The sequence below is a fragment of the Podarcis gaigeae genome (assembly GCF_964106915.1).
Source record: "Podarcis gaigeae genome assembly, chromosome: 4".
Taxonomy (NCBI): Eukaryota; Metazoa; Chordata; class Lepidosauria; order Squamata; family Lacertidae; genus Podarcis; species Podarcis gaigeae.
The window spans coordinates 59,335,634-59,345,717 of NC_139677.1; the positions used below are offsets into that span (position 1 = coordinate 59,335,634).

General features: G+C 40.8%; 1 long non-coding RNA gene across 2 annotated transcripts; it reads left to right on the plus strand.

Annotated features, from left to right (window-relative positions):
- Positions 1-2,640: 2,640 nt before the first annotated feature.
- LOC310842711 lies at positions 2,641-8,899 on the plus strand. Of its 2 annotated transcripts, XR_014563311.1 has the most exons (4): positions 2,641-2,691; positions 4,388-4,534; positions 6,981-7,135; positions 8,476-8,899. It is a non-coding gene; the product is annotated as an uncharacterized lncRNA (long non-coding RNA). The 2 variants fall into 2 exon arrangements; XR_014563312.1 differs by lacking the exon at positions 8,476-8,899 and having other exon boundaries at positions 6,981-7,310.
- The last annotated feature ends 1,185 nt before the right edge of the window (positions 8,900-10,084 follow it).

Sequence of the window (10,084 nt, forward strand, 5' to 3'; positions counted from 1 at the left end):
AGAGAGAAGCGCGTTGGTTCAATAACATCAACTTCTGGATTTCCAAAAACCATTTTTTAAAAAAAATAAAATCCTTTGTGGTATATTATATGAAATGCATGTGGGTAGTAAATGTTATTCTCCTCACAACCTTTTCTTTTGTTAATAAAAGAAAAAGATGGGGTGTTGAAAGAAAGAATTGGAACATGCTACTGCTGTTTCTTCCAGTTTGTCTCCTTTCCCCCTCTCCTTTGTCTTTTATGTACTTTTTCATTCTGGGGAAAGAAGTCTCCGAGGGCATTGACACTTTTGGATTAAAAAGCACTCAGCAAATATAGAAAGCTATAAGATCCAGAACCCTCTCACTGTAAAGTTCAGGTTCTGACTATAACTTTTGACTTGTATCCCCACTAGAGTTCCAACACAGTTCAATCTTGAGGGTACAAAGGAATAGACTCTGGGGGAAAGCTTGTGTCTCAAATTATATAGCTTGTTTCCTTAGAGGATTTGAAGTAGGAAGAGTTGAAGACTTGGAAGATGGAATAACAAACTTAGTGGCATGATTGTGCTTTGTTAACAGCTTGTTAGTGAGCCTCACATTGAATTCACAGACAACCTATGTCTAGGATTGAGTGAAGCCTGAAGAGAACAAGCACTGGTCTTCTAAATGCATTCTCTGTAAGTAGAGTGGTGGAAGCCAAAGGCCCACTGCTGCTTTCATTCCACACCACGAAAGCTAGCGCCAGTGGCTTTATAAAGAGGTACCAAAAAAGTGTTCCAAGGAAAAGAAAGAGAAAAGATATTTTAAAAACACTCCTGTTAGAATGGTAAGTCACACCCGCTTGAAAGGTTGTTGTTGTTTTTATGGCAGTTGAATCATGACACACACACACACACACACACACACAAATTTGGAACTGAAATGGCCACAAAATGGAACCAAAATGAAAATGGAATTGAAATAGCCAGCATCAATTTGCCCCCAGAGAGTGGGGTGATGAAATGGGGATGGCTATTTCATCCCACCACTACTTTGATAATGACAATACAGAGGAATGTGTATCTTAAACTTTGCTTTTTTAAAAAGGCCCCAAAGCCAGAGCCTTGCCTTCTCTTACCGCAGAGAGAGGTGGTGGATGGTTGGTTCCATTTTGCTCTTTAGGCACAGAAAGTCTAGATCATCTCAGTTATAATACTGCAAGTTACGTGTTTTAAGTTTTATAGTACATTCCCCCTCACCTTCCTTTGTGCAACAGTGCACTAGCAGTCCTCAACATGCCTTACACCAACTTTATCCAATGTTGCTGAACAACTGAAATTGCCCCTAGTCCTCTTCTACCAGAAAGATGGTTTATCTTTAGTAGGCTGTCCCCCCAGAAGGAAGAGGGTTGTTAAGTCCCACCTTCAGATTCAGGAATGGTTCTGCCTCCAGCTTTGGCTTTGTATTCATCATTGTCTGTACCCAGACACCAGCACTGACCTCTGCCTCCTCTCCATGCTACTGCTCCTTAGTTTTATGTGAGGCAGCAAGGACAGCATGGGGCCACTGACTAGACACCTGCTGCTGGCCTGAGCTTCTTTGCATCCATGCAATCGGGCCAAAGCACAAAGCACAAAGCAGTCACAGGCCCTAATCACATCTGTGTCCCCACAATGTAATAGCTAAAAGTCATGTTAAATCTATTGACCAGTTTCCCAAGGGAATGATTTAGTGCATGGGTGGGGGACCTATTGCCTTCCAGGTGTTGTTGGACTACAATTTCCATCAACCCAGGCCTATGGGCTTGGATATTGGAAACTGTGGTCCAAAAGCATCTGGAGGACCACATGTTATTGATACCTGATTTGGTGCTACAGCATTAAACCAGCAGTAGGGAGAAGGTCAACAGTAAATGGATTGTAGCATGTAGTGGAGACGGAAAATTGTTGCTGCTGCTGCAGTCTTTGGGATATGTACCTGTGCTCATCCTTCTCATCCTTGTTCTGCTATTTGGACTAAATATGATGGAGATTGGCATACTCCGTAAGTGGTGTATAGCATCAGCCATATTGAATTAGTGTTCAAGGACCATCAGACAAACAAAATCAATCTCCCACCTTGAAGCATTATACCTTATTTAATCCCTCATTTATTTTGATATTTTTCCCTTTAATGATTGCTCACCTAAAGATTGCAACATCCTAGTGCTGGTTGTTGCACATGTGAAACCTGGAATTACCCAACCTGGAGTAATTTTACCTTTCATTTCATTTTCTTTTAAACACCAGACAATTATTTGCACTCTCTTTATTAAGACCATTTGTTCAGTGTGAGAGCTCACAAGGGAAGATGTCTGTTTTATGTATGCTTTTAATTAATAGTGGCTATGGGCAGCAGGGAGTCAAAAAAGATTGTTTGTGATGTACCGAACAATGTATTCAATTATCATAAGTATTTGCAGAAGGCACTTTGAAATCAGAAGACAGGTTACAATAAAAGAAAAAGGGATAATGTTTTGATAAGACATAAATCATGTGGAAGGAGAAAAAAATCTACCTACATATTTATGCATACATGTTAAGTATGCTTACATGCTATAGATCACTGTCATAATAACTTAATTAGAACAGACAGTCACCCTATGCGGATGTTTGTTTGTTCAAGTCTATTTTTAACCATCTTTCATCTTTGATACCAGGGAGGTTGACAACATATGCACAATAACCATAAAGGTAATTATAAAGAGCATTAAAAAGATAATTAAAAATAAAACCATATCAATATATAGGATAGCTCAGTTGGTAGAGCACAATACTCCTAATCTCAGGGTCGAGGATTTGAGCCCAATGCTGGCAACAGATTACAGTGCTACCTCGGGTTAAGAACTTAATTTGTTCCGGAGGTCCGTTCTTAACCTGAGGTACCACCTTAGCTAATGGGGCCTCCCGCTGCCGCCACGAGTGCGATTTCTGTTCTCATCCTGAAGCAAAGTTCTTAACCTGAGGTACTATTTCTGGGTCAGCAGAGTCTGTAACCTGAAGCGTCTGTAACCTGAAGCATCTGTAACCCAAGGTACCACTGTACTGCACTGCAGGGGCTTGGACTAGATAACCCTCTTGGTTTCTTCCACCTCTAGAATTCTTTGGTTCTATGATTCAAGACAGAGACTCACCTGATCATTTATAACCAGCCTTATATAACCGACTAATAGACCTTAGCAAATCAGTTTCCCCCAAAGATAGAGTTGCCATATTTCCAGAGGTAAAAATCAGGCATGTTGCCAATTTTTGAAAATTCCCCCCAATGGTAATTTCCCTGCCTGTCAGCTCTGCAAATTGCCCGTCCCTCCTGCTTGCGGGAGGGAAAGGGCAGCTCAGTGGATGGGCAGAGCAGACACGCAGGTAAGATGCTTTCCTGGCCGTGAGCTCTGCTAGCTGCCCTGACTCTCCTGCTTGTGTGTACCGAGCCGCCCGCACCCGAACCAAAGCCAGGACCAGAGCCTGAACCTGAGCCGCCAGTACACACACACACACACACACACACACACACAAAATTAAACCCCACACAAACCTGGACATTTGCTTCTAAATTTAACCCCCCCCCCCCGATGGGCATGTAGGCCCCCGAAAGAGGACATGTCTGGGATTTCCCAGATGTATGGCAACCCTACAAAAGACTTAGGTGAAAATGTGTCTTTTTAAGTGGAAGGAGGAATCAGATATCAGATATCAATGTAGCTGCACTGTAGAGGGAGGGAGGCAATTTCATAAATCCATCCCCACCCTGAATTACCACACCAGAGGCAACATCTATCCATAGAACAAGAAGAGACTATCCTGCAATCTTAAAACCTGGGCTGTCTCATATAAGGAGCCCATGAACTTGGGGTTTGAAGTCCAGCAAAACTGGGGACTCTAGATTGAGAAATGCTGCTCTGACCACTACACCACACTGACTCACTTGGCGTTAGGTGATAGGTCAAAATAATGTTGTTTTATTTTCTCATACTTAGTTTTAATTCAATCTTGATTAATTAGAACTGGTTACAGATAGGTAGCCGTGTTGGTTTCAGTGTATCTGAAGAAGTGTGCATGCACACGAAAGCTCATACCAAGAACTAACTTAGTTGGTCTTTAAGGTGCTACTGGAAGGAATTTTTTTTTGTTTTAATTAGAACTGCTGATTTTTAATTCTTATTGTGGCTTATATTTTTGCTGTCTTTGTTTTTGTTTTCTGTATAGATATCATGTTGTCCTAATAATATCTATTTCTTTAAATTGTGAATTGCTTTAAGCATTTGTATCAAGGTGAGGTAAATGGATAAACATATGGAAATGCTTTTTATATGTTTTCAGTATAAATGGAGGTTACTAATGTAGCAATGTGTCCATTGACCTTGAATGTGTTCTTTTGTTTATTGCATGTCAGTATCATTGCTGAAGGTACATAGTACCTACTAAAGAGGAAGAAAAATTGCTAGGAATCTGAATAATGAATACAAATGGAAAAGCACAGACAAAAGGAAATGAGATGGGCTACTTTCTATATAGAGAAGAACCCTTCAAACAACGCTTTGTAAGTGCAACACTGGCTTAACATTTTTCTTTAAAAGGTTCTTAACAAACCTTATTAAGAATGACAAGTTCTAGCTCTAGGCCAGGAGTAGGAAAATCTATGGCTCTCCAGATATTGCTCGACTACAGGGACCATCATTCCTGACCATTAGTCTTGCTGTTTGGAAGTAAAGGTCCCCTGGATGGTTAAGTCCAGTCAAAGGTGACTATGGGGTGCGGCACTCAGCTCAAGTTTCAGGCCAAGGGAGCCAGCGTTTGTCTACAGACAGCTTTCTGGGTCATGACTAAACTGCTTCTGGTGCAACGGGACACCGTGACAGAAGCCAGAGTACACAAAAACATTGTTTACCTTCCTGCCACAGTGGTACCTATTTATCTACTCACACTGATATGCTTTCAAACTGCAAGGTTGGCAGAAACGGGGAGCAATGGGAGCTCACCTCATCACACGGATTTGAACTGCCACCCTTCTGACTGGCAAGCCCAAGAGGCTCAGTGGTTTAGACCACAGTGCCACCCACGTTTTACCAATGTGCAGAAGGACACGTTGGGATAAATTAAAAACTGCACAGAATTGGTCTCCCTGCAATCATATGTGTAAGCACATCAACAGCAAGTTCACCTCTGCTACAGGCTTTTGTCAATGGGCATGTGCACATAGATATCCAATGTGCAAACACACTGAAGAAACACAAAGATGTCCTTACATGTTTCTAGAGTTTTAGAAAGCATCTGAGTTAAATCAGAATTAAGTAGGAGAAAAACCAGGGGCACAGTGAGTATGTGGATGAGATAAAGCCACGGAATGTGGGTGGGATCTGATCGTCCATCTAGAAAAACACAGTGTCTGAAGCAACCTTATATTTCACGTGAATAATTTACATGGGTGTAAGCTCACTTCTGAGTAAGCATGCAGCCTGTAACTCTCTCTTCCTGGTGGGGTTTCATCATTAAGGAGCATAAGACAAGAGACATTTTATTTATTGTTTTGGATTTCCTCCAAGCAGAATGTATTGTTTTCATTGGGGAAGAAGAAATGAAAACTATGACTTCAGCATCTCATAAATCTTATGTCCATTTTGTTCCTAAGATAGAAAGCATCAAGGAAAAGCCAGAAAAGCACTGCTTGAATGTTGACATAATGAATTCAATATTAGTTATTGGTTTGTTTTTGTTTTGTTATGTATTTTGTGTTCTCATTTTGTATTTTTATATTGTGACCTGCCCTTTGATCTTTTGATGAAGGGCAGTATACAATTATATATATATATGGAAGATTTTTACAGCCAGATTATCAATCAATATATCCATTTACATTTCCCCTCCTTTTTTAAAGAGATGGTGGATCAGCCTATTTCCATTCCATGCCTGTTTCACATATATTCATTTCTAAGCCCATTGTGTTCCATTTCCCGTGGATTTTTTGTTAACATGAATAAAATTTGTGCATTTAAATTATATTTAATTTTATATGCTCTTTTCTCCTAAAATAGCTTTTTTGGGGGTAAGGTTTTGTGTGCATTTATCCTCTAAAATATGCATTATGTATGCATTTTCCCATTAAAAAACATTTCAATGCATTCTAAGAAACAGAACTGCATCCCAAAATTCAGAGAAGTATATATTCTGATTGTTAACTCTTTTATGATCCACATATGAGTCCAGGAACTGTAAATTAGGAAATTGAAAATAAGAATGAAGCAAAATTCTCTTCCATTCCTAACTGTGTAGTCACAAAGTTAGCTCACAAAGAACAGGCTGGCAGACCTTGCACTTTAATATACCACCTCTAAGTATGTCTAAGTCTGGAGAAACCCATTGACCAGACTAAGCCAGATTTTAGGCAGTGTCCCTTTGTATGCAAGAATACATTGCCCTCTCCTCGCCAGCCCAGGTGTTTGCAGGCAAAGAATCTGGAAAATTACCACTCATATGAGCTAAGGAGAGGGCCTTCAGAGAATGTTCCTTTCCTGCCATTGCAGGAGCTTACAGTTTAATGCTTTAATAGGTGATTCCAAATCCTGATTTAGTTTCCTGTGACATATATTTTTATTTCAACACTGTTGACCACTCACAAAATCCATGCTTATATATGGTACAATATGTCAATCATCTGGCAACTGTGAAAAGTTAAAGCCAAATAAATTATTGTTAGGAGATCTTATGTGGATTCCACAAACAGGTCCATTTATGTTTCTCTGTCTGCTATTGCATCTGGCTCCACCTACTGACATATGGCTTCCAAAAGGTTGACTATGACCAAATGTGGCCCTCAGGCTGAAAAACAGGTCCCTGCCTCTGCCGCAACCCCCTTGAACCACAGCTGCGTTTCATTTTTCTTTCTTCCGATAGATGCTTAAAATCTCAAAGGCATATGGTGGAACTAGCTGTTTCTATAGGGAACTATTTAAATGCTGCTTTGCACTTCTTATTTGTCCTTTCTACAGGGAATAGAAGAGCAAGCAGAAAGAACAATGAACAAACACATGCACAAGGAAATTCCCTATGGAGGAAACAAATACAATTCGGTATGGAGGACTGTCATCCAGATGACAAGCAGAGACATCGCAAGCATGGGAGAATTCCTTAAGGTGAATTTGAGGTCTGTATGTAGGACGCCAGTAAGGACCTCTGTGCCAATGAACTGTCATTTAATCTTTATGCATCAGTGTCAGCACTGCTTTAATTTCAAATCTGAGTTGTACACAATGTCATTCAGCATGGAAGAGCCTTCACAAAAGAGCTGAGGGTGCTGATTCTGCTTTTTGGCTTAGGAACCTATAGATGACATAGCGAGGGAACTGTGTGAGGGGGGAGAGTGGACAAGTTGATTGCAACAGCAATATAAATGCTTAGTTGCTTTCCCATTCATTGGGGTAAATATGGGGATGGGTCAGTGCTCCTGGTATAAACACTTAAATGGGTGGTTGTTGTTACTCAAAGAAATCATGGTGGTGTACATAGATGCTTTCCCATTTCATTCTTTTTTTAAAACAAATTGTTTAATCATTTTTTCAATACAAACATCAACTGCAAAAGACACATACAACAAAAACCATAACAATAATAATAACACAATTTGACACTTCAGATTTGAATACACTGATATACCTACGGCTACACCTTTTTAAACAATATTTTCCCACCTCTCTCTCCTTTTCCTACTTCCCATTTCATCCTTGAAACAAGCTTGTGAGGCTCAGAGACAGTGACTGGCCCAAGGGCACCAAGTGAGCTTCATGTCTGAGTGTGGATTTCAAATCCTTTCTGCTCAAAAATGTGTGTGTGTGTGTGTGTGTGTGTTGTAGTCATTATGAGGTATTAATAAATAACAACAACAAGTGAATATATTGTTTGCTTTTCAACTATTTGAAACTTGAGTTTATCCAGATAGGAGCATCTGAACAGAATTTCTGTAGATCTTAAATCACTTTTGACCCTTTCCAACTGAAATGCCAGCCCTCATCTTGCACTGAATGTAGCATTGGCAACCTAAAATCAGCTGGTGAAAGACCTGCAATACATGAAACTTGACTTCTCCATATGGTTTAGGGTTGGCATCAGGCACTCATACCTTTAGCAGCCATGTGTCAGGCAGATAATAAACAGAGTAAGTCTCTTCTGGGGTGGAATTACAGTTATGGAGCCGATATTCTGTCTGTTGGAAATTGCTTAGTTGTAAGCAAGCACAGTTTGTGACATTGTGCAGTAACCTTACAGGGCTTTTCTGTTAGGGCAGCAAAAAAAAATATACCACAAAATGAAGCTTTAAAATTATTAAGAACAAATGAAAATTTCATCTTAAAAATTTGTATGTTGCTGTGAGAAAAGGAAGTGAGGGTGAAGGCAGTCACATGCTGCTTGCTGACTAAATTTGCTCAATTGTGCTATTCCAATTACTGCAGAGAGAAAGCTAATCCATTTTAATGAAATTATTTTCAGGAGCAACTTGCCTGCTTGTATTTGAACTCATTTTTTAAAAGTGGAAATTGAGAAAACAAAACAAACGTGGATACTTTTATAAAAAAGAGATAGAGCAATGAAGTCCAAGATGATGGCTATAAAGATATCAAATAGACGAACAATGTCCTCATTACCTACCACAAACTGAGCTTCAAATAACCATAATTAATAGTTGTGCAATTGCTCTCAATCATTTTGACACTTCACAATTTCAATATGAAAATCTGACTTTCTTGAAGGATAATGCTGGTCATTGTAAATTGCCAATTAGGATGCAATTCTGAATGCACCCTCTCTTTTTTTCTAAATTGAACAATATTTGCAAATCAGTACAGCTAAAATATAAAGTATGTTCTCCTTTGTATTTATTTATTTATTTATTAAAATAAACATGGACATGATCTACATTTTATGCAAGCAAAACTATTCCCAAACATGGTGAGCAAATAGGCTTTTGGTCATATGCCATGTGTCAGGGGCTCAGGAGTGGAGAGCGAAGGGGAAGAATCTGAGGGGAGCGTAGGAGAAGAGGACAGTGGGCCGAGGGATTCCATGAGCCTCTCCAGCGAATCGGAAGACTCACAGAAGGGGGCGCCAGTGGCCAGGGGTAGGGGGTTCACAAGGGGAACGCCCCAGGAGCAAGGGGGCAGCAGGGACTCCCAGAGCAGTAGTTGGAAATCAGGACCAGCTTCCCCACCAGAGCAGAGTGGGGGGGAAGAGTCCCAAGTATCGGGGCCAGTGCATTCCCCACCAGGGAGAGAAGACGAGGTAGGGCTGACCACGCCTCCATCAGAGAGTCGGACAACGGAGGGGAGGTCAGATCCGGCCAGTATCACGGAAGAGGGAAGCAGTGACAGAAGTAGTGTAACGGTTAGGAGAAAGGTCACTGGGTTGGCGCGAGAGGCAAGTTCAAATGTACAGGAGCGCGGGACAGCAGAGAATGAGGATTGGGAACCGGGTCCTAAAGCCCGCCGGAGGCAGGGGGAGGAGCTAAGCGACTCAGCGTCGGAAGAGTCCAGAAAGGGCAATGCCCCAGCGGGCAGGAGGACCCAGAGGAGGAGAGAGCAGCGGAAAAGGTGGAGCAGGGCTAGGATCTTAAACTGGTGTCAGAGGGGAGGAGACTCAGACGGGACTTCGCCGATCTAGGGTTTAAGACGTAGGGCTGCACGCTGCGGCTTGGAAATGGAAATTGAACTTCAATAAAGACTTTTGTACATTACGACAGCCTAGCGTTGGTCCTCTGTGAGCTGGGACCTAGAGGCAGCTCTGACACCATGTTTTTATTTTTTTAAAATTCAGAATTAGAACATAATTTCTATATGTTATAACAAAGAAGGGTGCTTCTATATGGCTGTTGTTATTATCATTGCATTGTTCAGCCTGCCCAAGTACATTCAACCTTTTTACAAGAAGCAAAGCTTAATTGTAGCATCAAAATATGGTGGCATTAATGGGCCATCCAAGGTTGTGTATTCCATTATAACCACAATCATGTATTAATTTTCCAGTTTAATCCTTTTGTTAATATTCTCTTTATCCATTTATTTTTCTTTCTTGGAAACAAAATGTCAAAGCCATTCTGACCCCC